Source organism: Leopardus geoffroyi, chromosome D3 (assembly GCF_018350155.1).
Source record: "Leopardus geoffroyi isolate Oge1 chromosome D3, O.geoffroyi_Oge1_pat1.0, whole genome shotgun sequence".
In the NCBI taxonomy this organism is placed as follows: Eukaryota; Metazoa; Chordata; class Mammalia; order Carnivora; family Felidae; genus Leopardus; species Leopardus geoffroyi.
This window is the reverse complement of record NC_059339.1, coordinates 42,923,894-42,950,492: the sequence shown is the minus strand read 5'-3', so window position 1 is coordinate 42,950,492 and position 26,599 is coordinate 42,923,894. Positions and strand designations below refer to the sequence as shown.

The window sequence follows — 26,599 nt, the reverse complement described above, 5'->3', positions numbered from 1 at the left end:
TTTCATAACTTACAGCATTATCCCTTATATAGAGAGGTTGAACCAAATGCCATGCTTGCTGCATTTGCCTGTATGAGGATGGTTTGTTTAAGAGGAAACATTTTGTGTTTGGCTGAAACTAACCATTTGGAAAAAAATCTCAGGAAACTTTACGGACTGAATTGTTTTCATGGTTCTAAGAACATATTCTTTACTTAATATAAAAGAATATGAACTAGTGTCATCAAGAACTGAGAAACCAGTTTTGATGATACATATGGTGTATATTAGGTAATAAAACTATGTTCTATCTTTCATTTCAGTATCTATGAGGATAAAGCTAACTGAGCAGCAATGAGTATGGAGCACACCTAGCTTACAGTGAATCTGTGATCACTGGCATTTATGCAAAATAAAATTCATCAATAAGCTTTAAAAGAAAGAAAACATAATCAACATTGGATGCTATCATATAATAAGATACTCTATGTAAATGTTGGAAATGCAGTTATTTAGTAGAGTTCCATTGGAAAAATCATACAGAATTCATTTCTGGGGAGTGGGTTAAACATAATTTAAGTAGGTTTCCCTTCAGTGTATCAATCATATGTGGATATTTCCAGGTGGAATGAATTTTTTGGAAATTTTGGAAAACAAAGTTGGTTTGTTCTAGTTCTGGGTAGTCCTACCTCTATCAGGTTGCTCTTCACTGCTACCAGATCTTGGCACCTGGCTGGCTCATTTGGTAGAGCACGCAACTCTTACTCTTGGCGCTGTGAGTTTGAGCCCCATGTTGGGCATAGAGATTAAAAAATAAGGGCAACTGCCGCCAGAGCTTCTCATTTTTAAAGATGTTTTGATATGTGTATATGCTGAGAAATGATAACTTTGGTTAATACCAATCACTTCACATAGTAAAAAAATTTTTTTCCAGTGATGAAACTTTTAATATTTACTCTCCTAACAACTTTCAAATATGCAATACAGGATTGTTAACTATATTCACCATGCTGTATGTTACTTCCCCAGAACTTATTTATCTTATAACTTAAAGGTTGTACCTTTTGACTACCTTCACCCATTTCATTCGTCCCTCACGCCCTGCCTTTGGCAACCATCAATCTGTTCTTTGAATCTTTCTGTTTTTTTTTTAATTCCATATACAAGTGAGATCATATGGTATTTGTCTTTTTCTGATCTATTTCACTTAGCACAGTGCCCTCAATATTGTTGCAAGTAGCACAATTCCTTCTTTTTATGCCTAAATAATATTCCATTTTCTTTGTCCATTCATCTGTTGATGGACACTTAGGTTTCTTCCATGTCTTGTCTATTAAAAATAATGCTACAATGAACATGGGGGTGCAGATATCTTTTCAAGCTAGTGATTTTTTTCCTTTGGATATATACCCAGATGTGTAATTGCTGGATCATATGGTAGTTCTATTTTTAATTTTTGGGGGAACCTCCATATTTTTTTTCACAGTGGCTGCACTAACTTACATTCCCACCAATAGTGCACAAGTGTTCCCTTTTCTCCATATCTTTGCCAATATTTGTTTCTTGTGTTTTTGATAATAGCCACTCAACAGATGTGAGGTGTTTTCTCATTGTGGTTTTGATTTGCATTTCTCAGATAATTAGAGAAAATTACATTTTCATGTACCTGTGGGCCACTTGGATGTCTTCTCAGATCTCTCTCTCTCTTAAAAATGAATAGCCTTTTAAAAAGAGAGAAAAAAAGAGAAAGGGAGACACAGAATCCAAAGCAGGTTCCAGGCTCTGAGCTGTCAGCACAGAGCCTGATGCGGGGCTCAAACTCATGAATTTGAAGATCATGATTTGAGCTGAAGTTGGACACTTAACTGACTGAGCCACTCAGGCACCCTCAGATCTCATTTTTAAAAGACGCAGGAATTGAGCTCTGTTTTGTATGAGATCTTCTAATTTTTAAATGTTGGCTCAATTTTTGTGAAGGTGCCTTTTGGCCCAAAGGAGGAAACCTGTGTGTGGCCCATAGGAGAGAGAGATCTGTGTGGGGCATTGATATTGATGTGAAACAGAAAGAGGACAGGTTCAGGACCATTGTGCTCGTCACTTGCCTGGCCTTTTAGGGAAACCTCTCCATCTTCTGGACTTTAGCTTCCATTTATGCAAGAGAGGATTGGCACATTCCTGGTTCTGGGACAGGCATGTGGTGGGGGGGGGGGAGGGTCAAGGTGATCAAAAGGTACAGACTTCCAGGTGTAAGCTAGATAAGTATTAGAGGGGCACCTGGGTGGCTCAGTTGGTTAAGCATCTGACTCTTGGTTTCCACTCAGGTCATGATCTCCTGGTTCGTGAGTTTGAGCCCCACATCAGGCTCTGTGCTGACAGTGTGGAGCCTGCTTGGGATTCTCTCTCTCCCTCTCTCTCTGCCCCTCCCCTACTCACTCTCTTGCTCTCCCTCAAAATAAATAAATTAATTAAAAAAATTTTTTTTAAAGATAAGTACTAGGGATGTAATGTACAACATGATGCGTGTAGTTAACACTACTGTATGGTATATTTGAAAGTTGTTAAGAGAGTAGATCTAAAGACTTCATCCCAAGATCAAAACTATTTCTCTTCTTCTTTTTTTGTATCTATATGACATGGTGAATGTTAACTGAATTTCTTATGGTAATCATTTCACAGTTTATACAAGTCATTATGCTATAAGCCTTAAACTTATATAGTGCTATATGCCAATTATATCTCAATAAAACTGGGGGGAAAGGAGGTGATCAGATGATATGTTCTCTAAAGATCCCTCCTCTGAAACTCTTAACATACTTTTTCTATTTTGTACCAGCAACATACTGTGTTTCTTTGAAGAATCGTCCATTACAACATGAAATTCATACATTACTTGATTTCTCATTTATTTTTCATATACTCATTAGGTTCCCATAGATATTCTCAGAGAAGTAGCATGCTCCAGGTCAGCAGTAACTTGTTACTCTTTTGTTTTGACATTATAGGCTTTTTAGGGATTAACTTCTTAACTTATAGCCCAAGAGATAAAGTCCGTCTACTATCTACAAAGGGAATTGGCATCGTAATTATTTTCTCTCTTCTTTTCATTCTGTGTGACATTACTTTTGGGGCCATGATAGGAAGCAGAAAATGAAATAAAAGGTAGATGTATTTAGTGAATCTTAGCTTTTCAGGAAGTCAGTCTAGTTTATCCAGTTCCAGTTTCTACTTCACTTTTAACAGTGTAGAAATTCTAAAAATTCTAGCACTAGATGTAGTAATTCCAGTTTTGTAGGCTAGGCTGCAGAATTGGGTTTTTATTAAGATTGGTTTCCTAGATTCCTGGAATTATTTTTTAACAATCTGGGCTTGTTATGCCATCTCAAAGTGTTGTACCATTTTTAAAAACAACACTCATGTATAAGAAAAACAATAAGAAACAGGCAACCTCATTGTAAAATCCTATTCACCATCCCTAACCATTTGTCAAGGTCTCTCTACATATTTGTTGTGAAAAGGTATCCTTAGCAACCAAGATGGTTGGCTTTTCATATAAAAGAGACCCCAGACCATTCTTCTAACATCTAAAGATTCAACTTCCCCACAATAACAAGCACACAGATGGCGAGACGTGACAGCAAAGCACGTGGGCCAGAGCACTTGAATAAAAAGTGGATGTGCTCTAGGCCACACACACGGTGATTTCCCTTCTCAGCACTCTTTTTATCTTTCATCAAGTCTCTCTGAGCAAGGCTGCCCTACAAAAAGAAATCCGGCATTTCATTAGGACACTTGGGAAAACTAAGAGAATATAAAAATCCTCCTGGAGCATTTTTAAAATGAAGAATGAAAGAGAGTCATCTGAAGTTCCACTTGGAAGTGAAATGTATATTCTTACAAATTGTCCTTATTGAAAAAAGAATGATAACAAGAAAAGAATGATTAGTCCCTAAGATGGTCATATTAGGGCATACAGTAAAACCTTGGTTTGCAAGCATAATATGTTGCTGAAACCTGCTTGTGATCCAAAGTACTCATATATCAAAGCCAATTTCAAGAACCATCGGCTCTGGGCACCTGGATGGCTCAGTTGATTGAGCATCCAACTTCGGCTCAGGTCATGATCTCATGGTTCGCAGTTCATGAGTTTGAGTCCTATGTTGGGCTCTGTTGCTGACAGCTTAGAGCCTGGAGCCTGCTTGGGATTCTGTATCTCTGTCTCTCACTGCCCATCCCTTGCTCATGCTCTCTCAAAAAAACAAAAATAAAAACAAACAAACAAACAAACAAAACACCCCAAAACAAAACAAAAAAACACCCATTGGCTCAGTTGTGGTCATGTGACATTCGGTGTCACATACTACTCATAAGGTGAGACATTGCTCGTTTATCAACTTAAAATTTATTAGAAATGTTTGCTTGTCTTGGGGAGTACTTGCAGAATAAGTTACTTGCAATCCAAGGTTTTACTATACTTGAGAAATAATAACATGGAGGTTGTTTTCTCATTTTTACCCTGAAATTGGTGAATTGTTCAATTAAAGGGAGTTCCTCTGCTTCTAAAATGGTCCTTCTTTTCATAAACTAGGTTGGGGAGATTTTCAGAAAGAAGCTTTCATTTTCAAATTTTTTTGGAGATACTAAATGCCCTTTTCCTTTTCTTCTGCAGGAAATTGCAGTGCATGTCTCAATTCAAAACCATGAAAGAAGAATGGGCTTCCTGAGTACAGGTGATCAGAGCTATCTGCTAATGTGAATAAGAAAAATGGGAGGGGGACATCAACGATAAAAATCAAGCCCTTCCTTTTTTGGCTCTCATGTTTTGGGTAGTCATTTCCTGCTTCTAACTTGATTCTCTTCACTTCTGTTTAACTGCAGAAATGTTTCCTAGAATTGGTTGTTCACACTTAGAAATCTCTGTACTGACAACTTATAGATTTTTTTTTCACCTTGTGTGTGGCTGACGGACTATTAAGTGACATTTACAATTCAGGCAATCCTTTGTGTTTCTGACCTGCCAGTTTCTACGCAAAATAAGGACGAGCAGCTTGGAGAGTCTCAGTCTGAACAAGGCTATTTGAGCTCAGAGGGAACAATGTTCCCTCATGAGATGTAGGAATAAAGAATTAGCTCAGGGTGTGCAAGGGAACATTTCAGACTTTCTCCTCTTGTAGAATTCAGATCTGGTTTTATAGTTGTCCAGTTTCTAAAAACCCAAGGTCACTTTTGACATGAGTCTTCTGGACATAATCAAATAATTGTGGGCAGTTGTGTGAAGGGGTCACACACACAGGGAAAGGGGGAGAGCCTCCTATTGCTGTAGGGTTGCTTGCACCCATGGTTTCTGTTTTTTCAACCCAGACAGGACTTGGTGGGTTTCTTTCTTATTAATGAGTCCCCCTTAAGATACTCACTCACGAAGTTCTATTATTTTATGGTCTGAAATGATCACATTCACTCTTACATAAATTAAGTAAAAGCTTGTTACAAGTTACCTTATGGTCTTCCTTGGGGGGAAATCACCCCTTAAGGGAATGGCGGACTTCTTTCATGTGGACTAGAATGCACGCACTACCCAGCAGATAAAGCATTAAAGCACAGAAGTTTGGCTGTCGACATGGGATCTACCATTTTGTCTTCCATCGAAAGAACATGAGCCCAAGTAAACACGTAGCCCAAGAACACATGCTCTCAAGTTCAAAGTCAGCATGCCATTTATAGTCAAATAAACCTAGAAAAAAAAAATCGAATTTTTTTTCTCCTTCCTGACTGTATCCAAAGATAATCACATGCCTCCTTGGCTCAAGATGCCAATTTTGGTAAATACATAAATGTAATATGTTTCTATTTCATTTTTGTGCTCTTTTTTTTTCTGTCATATTGAGGGTTTCTGTGAAATGGTGCACTTCGAATTGCTTCTGTCAGTTCCAGTTTGCCTCCGTCCAGCTAAGGAGAGGCTGGGGGAAAAACAGTGCAATTTAAATAATAGAGTTATTTAAAGTGAAAGATAGCAAGGCTGTAGTTCTTGCTCACCAGTATAAATTGTTTCTGGTCTCAACTGGCTTTATAATCCACGGTTCCTATTTTCTAGATAGATTTTACTCTGTGAATCAGAGGATTTCCTGTAATAAGGCAGAAGTAGTTTCATTCAGGACCATATCTTGGTCCAGATGTTCTTTTGAAAAGATTGCCAATCTACAAAGGCAGAGGGCTGCAGTTTTGGCAGGGAGAAAGTCCTTCAAATGGGCCACTAGATGGTGGTGCTGCACTGTCAGTGCTAAATGCTGCCCGCCCTCTACATTTCAGGGCTGGGAGTATTCCTGAGGAGAGAACTCTGATCACTGAAGTCTGTGCCCAGGAGCAGTAAGGTTGGCCCAAGCAAAGGTGGTCTTTATATGTCATATATCTGGGAACTGGATATTCTGTTAAGCTTTTATTGAGGCTGTGATTTGTTGACTCAACAAACTATTGTTTGTCTGTCTAAAGGTCATGATGTTTTTTGTTTTTTGTTTTTTTAATTGGAAAGGACCTGAAAGGGCAAAGTGCAAAATTTGTTGAGATTATATGTAACATTTTTTTACAGTAATTCATGCTTTTCATTGGATGATTAAAATTTCCCAGAGACTGAGGACTTTGATACCTGAATGGAAAAGTAAAGAACTGTTGGCCAGGGTAGCATCAGGTGGCAGGAGCTCTGCCCTACATCCTGAATAAGGAGCTGGAAGGTTGCTGGGCCTTTTCTCAGCTACATTATGAGAGATTTGGACTGGACCGTGATAAGGTTCCTTCTAACAGTCTATGGTTGTCTGATCTTAAGCAGTTGCCAAGTGCAGAAGCCCCTGAAAGCCATTTAATTTTACTCCAATTTACTGTGAAGGCATATGGATGTTTATAGTGTAGTATATATGTGAATAATGCTCTTGTTTAATGTCAGAAATGGTGTTCATTCCTGGAATTCCAAGGTATGGAATGAAACTTTGGAGTTTTAAAGAGATAATGAAACTGTTTATTACAATATCATCTTAGGCTTCATCTTTGCTGTAAATGTTTTAGAAACCACTGGCCATCTCTTTGCTACATTTAAAATCACGTCAGAAAGTCAGACAGAGAGACAAATACTGTACATACGTTCTCACTTATATGTGGGATCTAAAAACGTTAAACTAAAAGAAATAGAGTAGAATGGTGGTTGTCAGGGTTGGGGGGTGGAGAAAATGGGGAGATGGTCAAAGGGTACAAATTTCCCTTATAAGATGAGTAAGTTCTGGGGATCTAATGTACAGCATGCTGATTATAATTTAAAATATTGTATTATACGCTGGAAAGGTGTTAAGGGAGTAGATCTTAAAAGTTATCACCACACACACACACACACACACACACACACACACACATACACACAGAGGTAATTGTAGGAGGGAATGGAGGTGTTAACTAACCTCATTGTGGTAATCATTTTGGAATGTATACACGTCTCAAATCATCACATTGTTCACCTTAAACTTACATGTATTATATATCGATAAAATCTCAATAAAGCTGAAAGAATTAAACTCACATTAGAACTTTTGGATCATAAGTCTGATAATAAAGAATTATGTAATCTTCTTGTAAGGACATGATATATTTTACACAGTTGTGTATATATTCCCTTTGAATTAACTTATTCATTAATTTTCTTTTAAGTGATGTATTCATATATTGAGGGAACCAGTAATGTGCTCTGCCTTCAAAGAGATTACATTTTTCTAGTGAGACAATTAATTGGACAAGCAATTACAATAATGTGTGGGTATGTGATCTAAGTGGAGAAATACAAGATTTTCTGAGAGAACATAGTAATAGAGATGAAAATTTCTCTCTGCAACAACTTCACATGGAAAAACTACAAGTTAGATTTGATTTTACAGGGATGTTTACACAAAAAACAATCCTTTAACAGAGGACAGAAAAAAAAACCATAGTGTGTCTGTGTTAAATGCCTCTTTCCTTTATGAAACCTGGAAACATATGCAAAATTCTATCAACCTTTTCATTATAGATGTTCTAGAAAAGCTACAGAAATAAATACTAAGGGAATATTTTTCTTTTAGTTTTCAAGTCACATCAACAGTTGTATCTGGAAAAAAACTTAAAATTTTTTTTCAAATTTATTTTTAATGTTTTTATTTATTTTTGAGAGAGAGAGACAGAGCGTGAACATGGGAGGGGCAGAGAGAGAGAGGGAGACACAGAATCTGAAGCAGGCTCGCTTATCAGACTGAGCCACCCAGGTGCCCCTAAAAAATTTTTTTTTAATGTTTATTTTTGAGAGAGAGAGAGAGAGAGACACACACACACACACACATACACACACACACAGTGTAAGCAGGGGAGGGGCAGAGAGAGAGAGGGGGAGACACGAATCCAAAGCAGGCTCCAGGCTTTGACTGAGCCACTCAGGCACTCCATGGACAAAAACTTTATCAGTAGGCTTTCCATTCATTGTGAAACTTTCTATGCCCACTCCCCCACCATTACTTATATCCTTCCTTTAGGAAAATTATGAACTCCTAATTAGGACTTAATAGTTACCCAAAATTTGAAAATAAGAAGCAACAGTTTGCGTTTGCAATAAAGACCATTTCAGGTTAATGGCAACTTTTGCTTGTATGCAAGAAATAAATATACTGAAATCTGTCATTCATACTGTGAACAAAACAAGGGAGAAAATATTCCTAGAACCAGTGATTCATAGTTATTTTTTTGGGGTGAAAAACCATCTCTTGAAAAGTACAATGGTTCAATGAACAAATGTCACAGTGCATGGGATGACATAAGCCATACTTGTAGCTGAATGGAGGAAGAAAAAGAGTTTTTTTTTTTTACAAGGCCAGTTTTGATGCAATTGAAATATTACATTTAAAAAACCCTACTCATTGTTGATGAGTAATCTGATTTTGATGATGGTCCTTTGTTTGAGATACATATATTCTGACAACTTTCCACCCCCAAATAGAATGTTTGAAGCTTTCTATTATCCTTTATTAATGTTTTCTGTATTATTCCCACACCTTGGGCTACTTCTAAGTGCCACATCCAATTTTAGCAACCAGAATGTCTTGTGAGCCCTTCTCCCAGGGGCAGTTTTTGGGGTGTGTATATTGAATCAGAGAATTTTAGGGGTGGACATGGCTTTAAAGACCACCTAATCCCTTATTTTACAGATGCAAGATTCAACCTTGAGAAATTTGGTCACATCTGATAGGTCATGGAGCTCCAACTAAAACTCAGAAGAGAAGGTATGAGAGAATTTGTTTTTATGAAGAATTTACTGGGATGGCCATGGAACACACCTTATTTGATTTTAGTCCCCAAGTAACCCTTTGTCATGGGCAAATCTTTATTTTTAGATGAAGAGATTAAGGCTAGAAAAGTAAAGAATAGCAGTCTAGATCTGCGTTTGCTGGCTTTTCACTCACTCACTTACTCACTCATATCTGTTGAGAGGCCATCTGTGTCACACACTGTGCTAGGGATACGGAGGTGTGCAAACATAGGTGGATTCCAGGCTCAATTTGTTTATGGTTTAGCTGCAGAGATAGATATCATCTAAATAATCATACAAAAAGATGTAAAATTACCCATGAAGGCTCTGAAGGATAGGACAAGTCTTTTGCTCCATATTGTGATACAAAAGCAGGGGCGCCTGGGTGGCTCAGTTGCTTAAGAATCCAGCTTCAGCTTAGGTCATGATCTCGTGGTTTGTGAGTTTGAGCCCTGCATCGGGCTCTGTGCAGACAGCTCAGAGCCTGGAGCCTGCTTCAGATTCTTTGTATCCCTCCCTCTCTGCCCTTTCCCCACTTGTGGTCTCTCTCTCAAAAATAAATAAACATTGAGAAAAAAATGTGATACAAAAGGCTTTTGTATCAGAGCAGAGCCTTTTCCCATGAATGTGGTCCTGGCAGTGGCTTGGCTAACCAAGTGCCAACCTCTTAGACAGCCAGGTTGGGGAAGAAGCTGGATCAGTTGGTAGGATGACAACACATGGCCTAGGTGCTACCCTTTGATTAACTTCTCTGGGGCCTCGTGGTCTTGCTTTCACATGGCTTCCTCTAGTGATTTTTCTGTCATAGTTTTAGCAATAGCTGTGTCAATTTTTTTTCAACTGTAAAAAAGATTTGCTTTGTGAAGTTGTGCTCAGAAGGTACAGCTTGCATTGCTTTCTCCCAACCACACTTTCTGAGTCTTGGTAAAACTCCATGGAAATTGACTGTGACATTGGTGGTGACTTTTCCTTACTATGAACTGTGATCTTAAAGAAATAAGTCACCTTGCCTATTTATGAGTGAATAATCCATCCGTCCGTCCATCCATCCATCCATCCATCCCCTCTTCTATCTATTTCTCTTTAGTGGTTTTTCCTCGTTTCTGATGCAGAATTCTAAGGAAGGTTTTGTCAGTGGTTATGATGACTTTGTAAAATTTTGCTTTCTTATAAGACAGAAACCAAAAGGAAATATGGAAAAGGAAATGATTTTGTTTTGACAGAATAGAACCTTAAATGAATGTTGTCTTTTTGATATCCACTGTTGTCATTATAAAGTTTGTATAACACACTTTTGTTTTTTCTCTTTTGATCTTTCCAGATATATTTTCTTGCAAATATGTGCATACATATACTTACTCATTTTTATGAAAATGAAATCATACTCTGTAAACATTTTTGTGGCCCTTTTTGCTTTTAGAAATATAAAATAAGCATTCTAAGTTAATAAAGCTCTTCGTAATAGTTTTAATGGCTGCACAGTATCCCATTGTAAGAACGTGCCATAATTTACTCCATTTAATTAATTCAATTAATCTCCTTTTTTTGGGTATACTTTAGAATTTCTCCATTATTAGAAACTTTGATGCAATGAACATTCTTGCATGGTTACTTTGTGCACCTGGTCATTAATTTCCTTACAATAGATTTCTAGAAGTGGAATTTGCTATATGAAAGGCTTTTGATATAGTTGGCCAAACAGTTCTTTTTCAAAAGTTGAACCAATTTATCCTCCCATCAGTAGAGCGTGAGGATATCTGTCTCTCCACTGATTTTCTGTCATAAGTCACTAAGCAATGCCAGTGAACATTTTTTACCATTGAAAACTTTTCCATTATTGACTGGATGCTTTTCTTGTTTTGTCAATTGCCTGTCTATATACTTTGGCTGATATTCAACTGAAGTGTCTGTCTTATTTTTTTGTTTTTAATTTTTTAAAATTAATGCAAAGTCCCTTTGCATAGAAAGGACATTTTCCCAGTTTATCATTTATATTTTAACTATGATAATGATGTCTTTTGATTACAAAATTATAACACTTTGGTATAATCAACTTTATTTACTTCTTCCTTTGTAGTTGTTGTTATGCCCCAAGTTCATATAATTATTCCACATTTTTGTTCTAGTGCTTTATTTTAAAAGATTTATATCTGCTTGGAAACTATTTTGGAATATGGTGTGTATTAGAAATATGATCTTTGTTCTAAAGTAATTAAAATAAATACTTAGATCTATTTCTTGGGCTTTTAATATTGGTCATTGATCTGTCTGCAGGGGAAGGCACCAATATTACATTGTTTAGATTAGTATGTTTTTACTATTTTTTAATTGTTACACTATGCAAAATGTACATAACATAAAATTTATCATTTTAACCATTTTAAATGTGCAACTAAATGGTGTCAGCTACATTAACAATGTTGTGCAACTATATCATTATCCATTTCCACAACTTCTCCACCATCTCAAATAGAAGGTCTGTACTCATTAAACAACAATTTCTTGTTCCCCTCCCTTTAGCCCCTGGTAACCTCTATTCTACTTTCTGTCTCTATGAGTTTGCCTATTCTAGGTACCTAAAACTGGAATCGTACAACGTTAGTCCTTCTGTGTCTGGCTTATTTCACTTAGCAGAATGTTTTCAAGGTTCATCTATATGTAGCATGTATCAAAATCTCATTCCTGGGGTGCCTGGGTGGCTCAGTCGGTTGAGTGTCCCACTTGGGATCATGATCCCCCTGTTTAGGGGGTTTGAGCTCCGTGTCAGGCTCTGCTGACAGCTCAGAACCTGGAGCCTGCTTTGGATTCTGTCTTCCTCTCTCTCTGCCCCTCTCCTGCTTGTGCTCTCTCTCTCAAGAATAAATAAACATTAAAAAAAATTCACTCCTGGGGAGCCTGGGTGGCTCAGTCAGTTAAGTGTCCGACTTTGGCTCAGGTCATGATCTCGTGGTTCATGGGTTCAGCCCCGCATCAGGCTCTGTGCTGACAGCTTAGAGCCTGGAGCCTGCTTTATGGATTCTGTCTCCCTCTCTCTCTCTGCCCTTCCCCTGCTCATACTCTGTCTCTCTCTCAAAAATAAATAAAACATTTTAAAAAATTAAAAAAATGTCATTCCTTTTACAATTGAATAATATTCTGTTATATGTATATACTACATGTTTTTAATCCATTCATCTGCTGATATTTGGGTTGTTTCTCCCTTAGGCTATTGTGAATAATGCTGTGATGAACACTGTTATAAAAGTATCTATAATGTAGTTTTATAATTCCCTTTAATATATTATAGTGTGTATTTCCACTCATTATTCTTCTCCTTAAAATTTTTCCTTAGATATCCTGCATGTTTACTTTTGCTGCTAAATGTGAAGATAATTTGATTTGCTTTTAAACCTCTAATCTCAAATGCTTTTGGAATTTTATTTTGGATCATATTGAATTTATACATTAATTTTGACAAAGTTGATATTGTGATATTTAGAGTTCTCAATCAAATATTATGGCTTGCCTCTCTTAAATAATGATGCCCCCGGTAGAGTTTTGAACATACTAGGATAGCTCTTCTGCACTTTTTGTTAAGACTATTCTTAAGTATTTTACAGTTTCTGTAGTTATTTTTATGGAATAGTTTGCATTTTATTTTCTACTGCTTATTGCTGGTACACAGAAATTCTTCTACATTAACTTTTGTTACCAAGTGCGTACTTGAATAACATGTATATTATAAACGTTAAACTGTTAGTTAATGTTTTAAATTGATAGTGTGCTTGGCTTCCTCTCTGTTAGTTAATGTTTTAAATTGATAGTGTGCTTGGCTTCCTCTCTGCGTGGATTGTTTTTATGTTTACCAGATACATATTTAACAGGAAAAAAATTTGTTTTCAAAGATTGAATTGTTGCTGTGTATCCATATTATAGGGAACAGTGGCCTTTATCTTAAAGGCAGACAGCTCTTTTCTTTAGGAAAACTCTTAGTAGATCTTTTGGTTATGGAAATCCTAGATAAGTGAAGGATTAAAAACTGTTCTGCCCAATAAAATAACAGGAACATTCATGAATTCTTCTGCCATTTGAATAGAAGGGAGTGGGGAACTGAAGGATGAAAAGAGAAGAAACCACAGGGAGTAATAATAGCCTCAGTGAGGAAAGGCGTCCCATGACAATATCGCTGCTAAGAAATTCTCCATAGAGATGGCTGAGGAACAGTGATATCTAGTAATTAATTGTAGGTTGACTCCTGTTCTGTGCTTTATTGTGATTTGTTCAAGAATTTAGTGTAGTAATAAAAAATTTATGGGAAAGCCAAAGGATCACAAAATGATTGCCATTGAAAGATACTTTACTCACAATTCCCAAGAGGAGTGGGCATGCCATACCATGGGGTGTGCCACACGAGGAAGCACAAGGGTTGTCATGAGGCAGAGGGAGGGGGAAGAAATGTGGGCCAAAGTTTATTGTGGTTTCTTCAGAAAGGAACTATCAAGGCACAATAAGAAGGTTTTGGATTGGCTAGTTGGAGTAATTTCACCAGGCTCCAGGGGATAAGGGCTGTTCATGCTGTCTGGGGTGATTAGGGCAGGTGGATAGTGGCCAGAGTAAGGAGGTGATTGGGGGTGCGGACTCTGGATTGTTTGGTTAGTATTTGAAAAGGAGCCCCCAAGAGAAGGACTCCTCTCAAGGAGACAGGGGTGGTGAAGCAGTGGAGGCTAAGTCAAGGTGACTCAAACATATTAGTAGGTTGTTCAGAACAAGGCATGTCCAACATATGCATGGAGGGCAGATATTAAAGGCATCAAGTTTATGGGGTGCCTGGGTGGCTCAGTCCATTAAGTGTCCAACTTAGGCTCAGGTCGTGATCTCACAGTTTGTGAGTTTAAGCCCTGCGTTGGGCTCTGTGCTGACAGCTCAGAGCCTGGAGCCTGCTTGGGATTCTGTCTCTCCCTCTCTCTCTGCCCCTCCCCTGTTCACACTGTCTCTCTCTGTCTCTGAATAATAAATAAATGTTTTAAAAAATTAAGCATCAAGTTTATAGAACCTAGAAACATGGTTAATACATGGTCCTTCTCAGTTTTTCAAAGCCTTCAGTAAAGTTCTATCTTATGATAATGGTACTTTGAAAAATCAAGGAAACAAGAGCTGTTTTCTATGTTGAAGATGTTGCTATCGGAGGTGAATAGAGCAGAAAATCAGAATGAGAGGTGACCAGGAGAAACATGAGCAATCCCACCAAGAATTCTCAGAAACACTGAGGAGGGCTGTAGACATCATGTTGGATGGAGGCTCAAGTCAACTTTTAGAAGATAAATACTTTAAAGAGGCTGGAGGAGTTGAAAACACTAATGGCAAGCCCTTGGGTTATGTAGTAGACATTTTAAGTTTTAGAGGTTAGGGAATGGCTTGAGGGCTGGTTTGTTTCCAGAAAAGGGCTCCCTTATATAGGGGAGCAAAATATGCTACTGCAAAATATGTTTCATTGGCATATAGATTATTTTATGCTGGTTATTTTTGAGAAACAAAAGACCCATGAAGAACCTTTGACCTTCCACTTGGCTGCATGAAAGTATCTAGATAGAAGTCCTGGAAGTCCTGCTCCAGGAAAGGAGCTGTCACAATAGATGAGTACCTTATAATATGAACTAGGTATGGCAGACAGGGAACATTGAGTGAAGTATCTCCCAAAATTAAAGACAGAAGTCATAGTAAAAGAAATGAATACTATGTGTTCTCCTTAAATTGGCCACAGCACATCTGGTCCAATTATGCATCTTTAATACTACCACATGTTCATTGAGAGAACTACTTTTTCTTTAACCAACTCTACTGGTTGCGTTCTTATCTATCATGTAGTGTAAAGTCAGGTCAACTTAGAAGTAGTGCTTTTATAATAAATGTCAGGGCAGTTTTCTAGTATTTATTGTTAAAACTTATGTTTTTCATATATATATATTTCATGTATATTTTATATTTTCATATTTTCACACATATATATTTATATATCTATTCATATATTTCATATATCATATTTTTCACATATATATTTTTTAAACCCAGTTAGTTAACATATAGTGATAATGATGTCAGGAATAGAATTTAGTGATTTATCACTTACATACAACATCCAGTGCTCATCCCAACAAGTGCCCTCCTTAATGCCCATCATCCATTTAGCCCATTCCCCCCCACCCAACATCCCTCCAGCAGCCCTCACTTTGTTCTCTGTATTCAAGAGGCTCTTATGGTTTGTCTCCCTCTCTGTTTTTATCTTATTTTTGCTTCCCTTACCCTATGTTCATCTGTTTTGTTTCTTAAATTCCACATATGAGTGATATCATATGATATTTGTCTTTCTCTGACTGACTTATTCCACTTAGTATAATACACTCTAGTTCCATAAACTTACGATTTTTCTTTACATCCAAATGAAGTTAAGGACTCATTAAAAAAAATTTTTTTTAACGTTTATTTATTATTGAGAGACAGAGAAACACAGAGTGTGAGCAGGGTAGGGGGAGAGAGAGGGGGAGACACAGAATCTGAAGTAGGCTCCAGGCTCTGACGTGTCAGCACAGAGCCCGATGCAGGCTCGAATTCACAAACTGCGAGATCATGACCTGAGCGGAAGTTGGTCGCCTAAACAACTGAACCACCCAGGTGCCCCACCTTTAAAAAAAAATTTTTTTTAACGTTAAGGACTCATTTTTTACTCTTGTTTCTATCTAAGAGTGTGGATGACATCAGAAAATCTTATTCTTTTCTGTTCTGAGTGGAAGTGAGGAAATATGATTACCAAAAAAGATTTTTATCTTCAAGTTATTGAGAAGTTTTCTGAATAGTTCAAAGGAGAAATAAAAATCACATAATGATAAAATGAAAGCTTGCTTGACATTTTTCTTAAAATTTTAACAAGAGGTAATTTGATAACTTATTGCTGGCTAACGTCTGCCCAGGGACCATGAATTACAAGTAATTTCACTGGTAAAATGATATCTACAGGGAATAAAACAAAGCTGTCTATAAGGGTTTCATAAGACACATTTCAGGAGCCTTCATTTATCTGCTTATTTATCTTAAGTTGTAGGAAAAGGTGTTGTATAATAATTTGTCTGGTCTCTGCCCAGCTTCCCGGATGGAGATCTTAAATCCTTGGAATTTTCCCAGAGACAGAAGTGTCTGTTATTCATGGTGGCCCCCTCAGACTCTCAGACCATGCCTGAGTTTATACCAATGAGATGACTCATGGTAGGCCCATAGATGGTTTCTGGGTGGGGGCTGGTCATAATGGAAAGACTAACCATGTGACTAGAGGATTAGAGGGTTGCAGCTTTTTTTTTTTGTTGTTTGTTAAGAGGGTCGGAGCTTTGAATCAGGTGATATTAGCTCAACCACTGGGGAGGGAAGAAGGGCTGGAGATTGAATTCAATTACATGTCCAATGACTCTATAAATCATGTCTAAATAATGAAACCCCAATAAAAACTCTAGATGCCAAGGTTAAATAAACTTCTCAGTTGGTGAGCACATCAGTGTGAAAATAGAAGGTGATGTGTCCTCATTCTGCAGGCAGAATCATGGAAGTTCTATGTTTGGAACCTTACCAGGCCTCACCCTACAGGTATCTTCCTTCATCTGGTCTTGATTTTCATCCTTTGTAATAAAACAATAATCATAAATACAGTGCTTTCTTGAGTCCTGTGAGTCTTTCTATCAAATTATTAAATGTGAGGGAGTAGTGGGAACCTCTGATTTTTTAGTCAGATGGACAGGAGTTTGAATGGCCTGGGAACTCCAGAGTTTGTAGCTGGTGTCTGAAGTGAAGAGACTCTTTTTTTTTTTTTTTTTTTTAACATTTATCTATTATTGGAGTCAGAGCTTGAGCAGGGGAAGGGCAGAGGGAGACACAGAATCGGAAGCAGGCTCCAGGCTCTGAGCTGTTAGCACAGAGCCCGACGCAGGGCTCAAACTCACTAACTGCGAGATCATGACCCGAGTTGAAGTCGGACACTTAACCCACTGAACCACCCAGGCGCCCCTCTGAGGTGAAGAGACTCTTGAAAAGGACTGTGATCTCTACCTGTGAAGTCTGTGTTAACTCTAGGCTGTTGGGTATCAAACTCTAGGCTGTTAGTATCAAAATTGCATTGCAGAAGCAGTTCAGGTGGATGTAAGAAGAGTGTCCTTGCCTGGTAAGGTAATTAGACACTGGAATTGGCTACCCACTGAATAGACGAGCATCTGTCTTGTTTGAAGTGTTGTCTTGGCTAGATCTAAGAGATATGGGCTAATTATAGTTTATCGTGAATTTTTACCCAGCTGTGTGGTTCTGATATCTTAGAGCCAGCTTTTTTTGGAAGGGGGGGGGGCTAGCAGAGTTAAAAATTTTACCATTTTTTTGCTGTTAAATAAGGATTTTAATAAAGATTCAGTATCTAAGATTGGTAATACATTTATGAAATTATGTTGAATAAACACTTGAATATCTCTATAACAGAAAGAGGTCTCTCCAATAATTTTGAAAGGATCATAAAGGTTGATAAAGCACTTATTAAAAAAACACCATGTGGTAGAGTAGAAATCTGGTTTGTGATCTTAAACATGACAAAGTTGTTTCAGAGCTGCTATTTACATATAAATTTCCCTGATATTTGCCAGTAGTTCTTATAATGGAAAATGTTGTCCTTCAAACATATAGACCTTCTAACAAAAAATTTAAAGAAATCTCATGATTTGAGTATTTGGACATTCAAATAAGAAAACAATCACACAGTTATTTTGGACCCAAAATAAAGAACCAAAGAGCATCTGTATTAATTGTATTAATCTGTATTCATTGTTAGGTAATAAGGAAATTACCACAAATATTTTCGAAGTCCTAAAACCCTAATGTTGGGCTACAAATCATCACAAAAATTGCAACATGAAATATTTGTTTAGGATGCTTAAGTAATGGATAAACACAAAGCACTAAAGAACTGCAGGAACCATGGAAAACACAGAATCTCTAGAGATTGCCATGAGTGCTAAACCAGGTCTACACAAATATATGAAGTAAGTGAAGTTGGTCTTCTGTTCCATTTCAGGATCCTGTCTTCTCTGAAAGTATCTTCCCCCCTCTTTGGTTTCCCAATGCTATTATGCCAGGCAGACCAGAACCTCCTAATCAGCCTTTATTCTCAACTCCAGAACAAGTCTCCTCCCTTTCCCCATCAAGAATAGCTCCCAGTTATCACATTATGAAGTTCTGATAAACTTACTCTGCCTCAGCAGTTACTGATAAGTGTAAAACATTGTTCCTCCCTCAGTCTCATATAGTGTGAGTTGAACTGTGGCAGGAAAATTTTCCTTTTTCTCTACCTGATGTATTTCCTCAATCCCACCATTAACCTAGTTCTTAGGGTTTTGAAGTTTTTTGATCTTTGATAGAACTGTCTTAAAATATAGTTTAAAATGCTACCAGCCAAAGTCAGCTAGTAGAAGAGGTGGAGATAGAGTGAGGGGTAAAGGCTGGAGGTTGGGGTTTTCGGGGGCTTATAAGAAAGTTTAACCATAGGGTCTTAGAAGAGCTCTGGAAGAAGATGCAGAAGGCTGCCTTGTAGGGTGGAATTAATTTATAAAACTTTAATTTTACAGTTTAGACATAGCTATTAAAGGAGATCTGGAGAAAAATATACACACAACTTTGTGACTGCTTCATCCACCTTGAGGAAGGGGATCTTGGTCAGAGACCTAGAAATGGAAAAGTGGATCAAGTCAGTGTGTGATTCAGGAGGCAATGAAACACAAGGGGAAAAGTACAGACTGGTTCTAGTCTCACATTTGTAATGGGGCAGCTATATGAACTTGGTTCAATCATTAACCTTCCTGAGTAAGTATCTTCCAGGGTGACATATGATAGACTGGATGACTGATTTCTGAGGCATAATCTGGCACACATTCTCATCCAGACACCCACTTTCTGATAATCTTGAATATATTGAATGTGATTCACATCTTCTCTGTAAGAAGAAAGACTAATACAACAATAGGTTGTAATCCCTCATTTCTTAAAAAAATCCCTTATCTCTGCCTTCTGTTGTTAGTCACCATCCTCTCCAAGGGCCACCATACTTAGTGCATATCATCTTCTACTTGGATGATGACTTTTTTCTTAAACCTTTCAAATTCCACTTGTTATTTTTGGTTTTAAATTCAGGAGTATAGCTTCCGTGGGACTTTGGTCATAGGTAGGGAGATTGTAGGCAGCAGGGTATCCTGGCAATAAGGTCGGAAGCAAGACTTAAATAGTAGAGATGAGTTTGGGGTTGATCTTGAGACTAGATCATGTGGTAATCTTGCCTTAGAAGTAAGCAGCAAGTACCGGCGCTCCTGGGTGGCTCAGTCAGTTCAGCATCAGGCTTCAGCCTAGGTTATGATCTCGTGATTCAAGCCCCTTGTGGGGCTCTGTGCTGATAGTTCAGAGCCTGGAGCCTGCTTTGGATTCTGTGTCTCCCTCTCTCTGTCTGCCCCTCCTCTGCTCACACTTTGTCTCTCTCTCTCTCAAAAAATAAACGTTAAAAAAAAAGTAAACGGCAAGTACCAATTTAGGAGCAAGCATTGAGTCAGAAGAGCAGAAGCAAAAACAATATCCATAGATCAAGGTACCTCTAAACCACAGAAAACATAATCCCAGGTGCAACAGGACCCAGAGTTTTGGCTTTTCATGGCATGGCCAAGATGATGTTTAAAGGCTGCTGCTGTGTAAAAACTCATCACTCTGGGTAGATTTTGTTCCACCGGACTTGAAGTAGAATTATAGACCAGATATAATGGATATGTGTTTGTGTGGGAAGGAGCAGTGAGTGGTCAGTGACTGATATAAGAGGTCAACCACTGCTGAATACTTAGATGTTAAAATATCTTCAAATACTTAGATGTTAAAATATCTTCAAAATAATCTTGGATAGGTGATTATTTTATCATAACTATCTTACATTATTTAATCTGTTAAGATTATGTCAACTGAGACTTTCAAATTTTGCCTAATTTGATTAGGGAATTTACATTATCCCTTGTTATCTCATTAACTCTCACAATAATCCCATGAGATAGGTATGGGGAATGAGACAAACGAGTTTCAAAAAGGTTAAGTAACTTGTATAAGACCAATTACAGAGATCATAATGGGCCTAGAATTCAAATATAAACCTGTCAGATAACATAAAACCCAAGCAAGCCTTACTACTGTATGTACCATTGTCAACATGGAACAATAAAGCGTTCTCTGTTAGAATATTCTAACTATAGTGGCATGAATGCCAGAACCAAGGTTCCTCTACCTTCACTTTTTTGCCCAAACTCTCAACATTATATTGGTGAAACTTTGTTACTTTTGGCAAAGAGTGATAACGACAAAATAAAAATAATCTGTATATAAAAATATCCTTAGAGTTGCCTTTATAGAGACTGTAGATTAGCAAGAAAAGTCTCTGAATACTGTGCATATATTATTCCCACATTCAGGTGGATGAGCTAGTGGGAAAAATAAATTTTCCAGTGATAGCCAAGCATAGAGTTAATTACTGGTTAAAAAAAAAAAAAAAAAAAAAGGTCCCAGTGTCCTGCCTCCCCTCTCTGGGCTGTATGTGTGTGTGTGTGTGTGTGTGTGTATGAGCATGTGCATGTAATGACATTATACTCCAGGTAGGCTAGGAGTGAGTGAGTCCATCCCTTCCCAAATAAGGCCTGGAGAGAAATCCAAGCTCCATAGAGAAGTGCCTCCCAAAGTGTGGTGTGGCAGTGGCAAATGCCCATGGGGAAGGTCTGGGCAGAGAGTGCCTGAGGCTGCCCCCAGAGTCACCTGTGGACCAGAGGAGTGTAGAAGAGCATTAGAAAGTTTCCCATGCTCTCAAGAGAGGGTTAGGATTGGCTGAGAAAAGCCTGGTGGATCAGAAGTGGTCTCTAGACATGAATGAGGAAAAGTCATGATGAATGGAAGCAGTCAGCAGATGTTGCATAGACCATTTGAATGAGAAACCACAGCTGGAATAGATGTTCACCACTGAAGACACAGCAAGATGAGTTATATCTCTGTGGATACCTGAGGAATATGGATAAGAACCAAATACCTCACGTTCTAAAGAACAAGTACTTCCAGAAGTTCTCTGGCACTTATGCCCTTGGGTAAAAGTGGAACAGGGGATCACTGGATTTTACTGGAAAAAAATTCCTGAATTGATTGGCTAAAAACACGGAATGAGTGCATGATCATTCATTTGATTGAGTTTACCTAGAAATCATTCTATTTAACTTTCTGCTATTAGGCAGAAATTTACTTCAATTATAGGAAAATAAAATACAATTTTGCATATTTGAGTTTATGACTAAAACTCCATTCCTTTCTATGTAATAATGCAAAACAGAGTATTTCCCACCTACCTCTATGTTTTTCCACAGTTTCTCATTGATTTCTCTGTTATTTCCTCCCACACAGTCTAAGTCGCTAGGCTATCCCTGTCAGCTTTCTCGGATTTAGAGGCCAGGAGCTCCAGGGAACTTGGAAGATGTCAGGTTGTTAGTTATTATTGTAATAACTATTCAGTTAAATAAGAGCTCCATGAATTTGTGTGTTGAAAAATTTCAGATAGTTTCTATTTCTTTTAGCTTTGTTCCTTTTGCAATAAAAGCTTTGTATTTAATTATTAATTTGGCTGTTATTTCTGGCAATTCTTGGTTATAAATAAATGTCTTCAAAACATTATCCACAAACCACTAAGGGTTTTTCCCCTGGTGGTAGAGCTGTTATATATGAAATTGTTGACTCTGTAAGTAGTGTTTAACCATGAATAAATACTATTAATGTAAATTAAATTTAAGTGATAATTTCTTCATGATTTTGGAAGAACTGGAGGCAAAAAATATAGTTTAGACAAAATTTGCTATGTAGTAATTGTGATTGGATGACCAAAGAGATTGTGTAATTTGCTAGTTATAATGGAAACAGAAGTCACTCTTACAGATTGTGATGGTTAGTTTTTTTTTTTTTTTTTAATTTTTTTTTTTCAACGTTTATTTATTTTTGGGACAGAGAGAGACAGAGCATGAACGGGGGAGGGGCAGAGTGAGAGGGAGACACAGAATCGGAAACAGGCTCCAGGCTCTGAGCCATCAGCCCAGAGCCCGACGCGGGGCTCGAACTCACGGACCGCGAGATCGTGACCTGGCTGAAGTCGGACGCTTAACCGACTGCGCCACCCAGGCGCCCCTGTGATGGTTAGTTTTATGTGTCAACTTGACTAGGCTATGGTAACCAGTTATTCAATCAACACTAAGACTTTACTATAAAGATATTTTGTAAATATGGTTAACGACTACAATTAGTTCACTTTAAGTAAAGGAGCTTATCTTTGGTAATGTGGGTGGGCCTTATTCAATCAGTTAAAGACTTTAAGAACAAAACTAAAGTTTCCCTGAGGAAGAAGAAATTCTGCCTTAAGACTGAAGCATCAGCTCTTGCCAGAGAGTTTTCAGCCTACCAGACTGCCCTACGGATTTCAGATTTGCCAATCCCCACAATCCTGCAAAATCCTGTAAGCCCATTCCTTGAAATCTCTGTCTCTCGATCTCTAGATCTCTATTATATGTACATAAAATTATATCTGTTTTCCTTGACTGATACAGATATAGTACCCAGAGTAGTTCTAGAGGAACAGAATCTTAAGGATGAGTTTTCTGAATTGGTTTCGGGTCTTCTGGAATTAGTTCTGCAATATGATTGGATTTCAAGGCATGAATAACTCCATTTCCAGTGGCAAAGAGGCCACTGATAGATATTCCACTGTATGATGCAGCAATAAAGGTATGCAAACTATTACCACTGGATACACTTAATCAAATAGTTATGAGGCAAGGTTCTAGGTGACCATAAACTTGAAATCTTAGAACATTGTTGTCAAACTAACAAATATAATGAGATTGGCTAATTTCACTGGAGAAAGTGAGGAAAAAGATGAGTTCAGGGTTTCAAGTTCCCAAATAAATGCCCTGAAAATTTGTGTCTTCCCTGAAAGGAATCCTTACCTTCTATAGTTTCAGAGCTGAGATTTCCAAAAACCAAGCTTAGAGTATCGTGCAGGTGGCCAAATTATTCAGGCTGTAGAGAAATTTTTCCTTATTAATTTCTAGGTTCTTTGGCTCATCTAATAATTCAGTTGACATAAGATAGATTAACAGAAAAACAAATTTAATTTCATGCAAATAAGAGCTCATAGAAATATTAGACTCAGAGAAGTGACCAAAGCAAACAGTTTTTACAGCTTTTAGACAAAGAACCAATAAAATTTTGAAGAATTGACAAGTTAAAGAAGTTTGGGCTTGGAGTAGTAAATTAGTGAAGAAGTAACAAGGTATGTTTTCACAGCCTTCTCAACCCTAAATTCCCTACCTCTGGTGACAAGGAGGTCTCTCTTTCTCCTGGTATAGGGAGGGTACCTTCCACATGGGAGATTTTCTCACTGTTTTCAGGGGGACAAAGGATGGTCAGTGTGTCCTTCTGGCACCAGCTGTTTTTTTTTTTTCCTTAAAATAAGTTTAATTCAAAATAATCAATATGCCAAAGTGGCTTAACTTGGGGTAGTCTGCCCTGAACCCCATCAGGACCTTGAACAGGACTGAGAAGCTGCAATCAGTTTTCAGCAGCTGCAGCATAACATCTGTGGGTCTCAGGGACCTGAGGCCAGTTACAGGTAACTTTAGAGGTGAAAGAACTCTGGTGTTCAAGGGGTGGTTTTGGTCTACCTGTGTTCATTTTATTTATGTAACTGAAAAAAGTTAGCTTTTAGGAGACTTTTTTTTTTTCACCCTCTTGGTCTTTCAGATTCAACTGCTGCCAACAAATAATTAGCCTTGGTTTTATGGGTAATTCATTTTCATAGCCATGTTGTGTATATTTAATAATTATATACATGTATTGGGGGATTTCATGACTTTAAAAATGCAATAATTTTATTGGTTTTTATTAATTCATCTATAAATTATTATTTATTACATTATCGCATTCCCTAATTTTGAACAGGATATGACTTTACCTAACAGGTAGAAATAAAACAGGTTATTGTGATGTAACTTGTGAAGTACACAAGTCTTAAGTTCACAGTTTGATAATTTTTACCTAAGTATAGATCAAGGTAACCATCACCCAGATTAAGGTACAGGACATTTCCAGAAGACTCCTTCCTGCTCCCACCTGGTCAATATCTTCTTCTAAAGGTAATTACTACATCTCTGTCATGATAGGTCACCAGCAGGCACAATTTTAGTGACTTTAAGGTACATAGATTTCTCTGTATCTAGCCACTTGCATGTTTTTATGTCAGAGTGATGTGGCTTTGATAAAAGCCATTGAAAGGAAAGGAGTAACCGTCATAAAATTTTTCTTTAATATATGTGCTGATGCCCTACAAGACCTTGGGGCAAATCTAAAAGAAATCAAGTTGTAAGTATGATGACATTTATTTCTGCCTCTTCTACATATTTTATTTATTTATTTATTTATTTATTTATTTATTTATTTATTTATTTATTTTGAGAGCGAGAGAATGCAAGTGGGAAGGGACAGATAGACAGAATCCCAAGCAGGCTCCACGCTATCAGTGCAGAACCCAACTTGGGGCTTGATCTCACGGACCGAACCGTGAGATCATGACCTGAGGTGAAACCAAGAGTCGGACACTTGATGGACTGAGCCACCCAGGCACCCCTCTTCTATGTATTCTAATTTAATTGTCCATCTACCGGGAGAATCTGAGATGTGCTCTGAGAGCAAAGTAAATGAGGAGTATGTGTGTATGCATGTATCTGTATGTGTGTTGTATGGTATTTGTAACAGGTATATTTGTTTTGTTGCCTCTGTTGTGGGATAGGAGGAGAGAATAGTCTAGGTAAAATCTGTCTTAGGAGAGTGTAAATTTTGTAGGTCAAGTAGTCTTTGTAAACATACTGATTTTTTTTTTCAAACACAAATGCCATTTAATTAGAATAGTGGAAGCTTGAAAGTGCAAAAATCATTCTTGAACAGTAACAGAAAACTTTAACATTTTATTTTATTTTTTTTAAATTTTTTTTTCAACGTTTATTTATTTTTGGGACAGAGAGAGACAGAGCATGAACGGGGGAGGGGCAGAGAGAGAGGGAGACACAGAATCGGAAACAGGCTCCAGGCTCTGAGCCATCAGCCCAGAGCCTGACGCGGGGCTCGAACTCACGGACCGCGAGATCGTGACCTGGCTGAAGTCGGACGCTCAACCGACTGCGCCACCCAGGCGCCCCAAAACTTTAACATTTTAAAAGAACATATGAACACTCTAAAACTGCGTTAGTTCAGACCACATGGGGACACTCCCTTTGGTTGGCTGTGGTGAACATGACCTGAATTAGAGTCCCACAGGCTAAGATCTTCAGGCTCAGGGTGGTGTGGACTAAATACCTATACCCACTTCACATCCATTCAGACATGCTCATTTTCTAGAACTTAAAAACCATCAGCTAAAAACAACTCCTCATTCAACTGAGTTTGGAATGGAGGTTACACATATTATGACTTAAAATAAATGGAGTTTAAACTCTCCTTACACACTTCTCTACACTTTATCAGGTCTAACCGAAATGAAACCAAAATACTAGACCACTATATTTATTCTCTTCCCACTTTTTTATTTTTAATTAAAAAATTTTTTTTCAGAACAGGTAAGCACAGTGATTTTTTTTTAAATATGAAATTTATTGTCAAATTGGTTTCCATACAACACTCAGTGCTCATCCCAACAGGTGCCCTCCTCAATACCCATCACCCATCCTCCCCTCCCTCCCACCCCCCATCAACCCTCAGATTGTTCTCAGTTTTTAAGAGTCTCTTATGGTTTGGCTCCCTCCCTCTCTAACTTTTTCTTTTCTCTTTCCCCTCCCCCATGGTCTTCTGTTAAGTTTCTCAGGATCCACATAAGAGTGAAAACATATGGTATCTGTCTTTCTCTGTATGACTTATTTCACTTAGCATAACACTCACATAGTGATTTTCAAAAACGATTTGCAAAGTTGCTGTACCTCACATTCATTCCTGCTATGTCAGGTAGCAGTACAGCAGTTATTCTTGTGAGTGGCAGTGTCTTACCTGATGAACCATCTTCTTTAACTGAGGTATTTGCTGGAAATTTCAAACAAATCGTATTTGTGGCAGTCGTGGCATCTGCAGATATTTTCTGACTGGGAGCAGTAGTTCAGGCTGCTATAACAGAGCACTGTAAACTGTGTGGCTTAAACAATAGATGTTTATTTCTCACAATTCTGAAGA

General features: G+C 37.8%; 1 protein-coding gene across 2 annotated transcripts in view; it reads left to right on the top strand.

Annotated features, from left to right (window-relative positions):
* Positions 1-26,599, top strand: part of ADCYAP1 (adenylate cyclase activating polypeptide 1) — a 73,571-nt gene that overhangs the window by 27,799 nt on the left and 19,173 nt on the right. The window contains exons 2-3 of one of the 2 annotated variants that reach the window (XM_045457417.1): positions 4,646-4,706; positions 9,183-9,257. The exons of the other annotated variant lie outside the window; for it this stretch is intronic. The gene's annotated coding sequence lies outside the window, so the exon portion shown is untranslated. The remainder of the gene's footprint in view (positions 1-4,645; positions 4,707-9,182; positions 9,258-26,599) is intronic. 2 annotated transcript variants of the gene reach the window in all.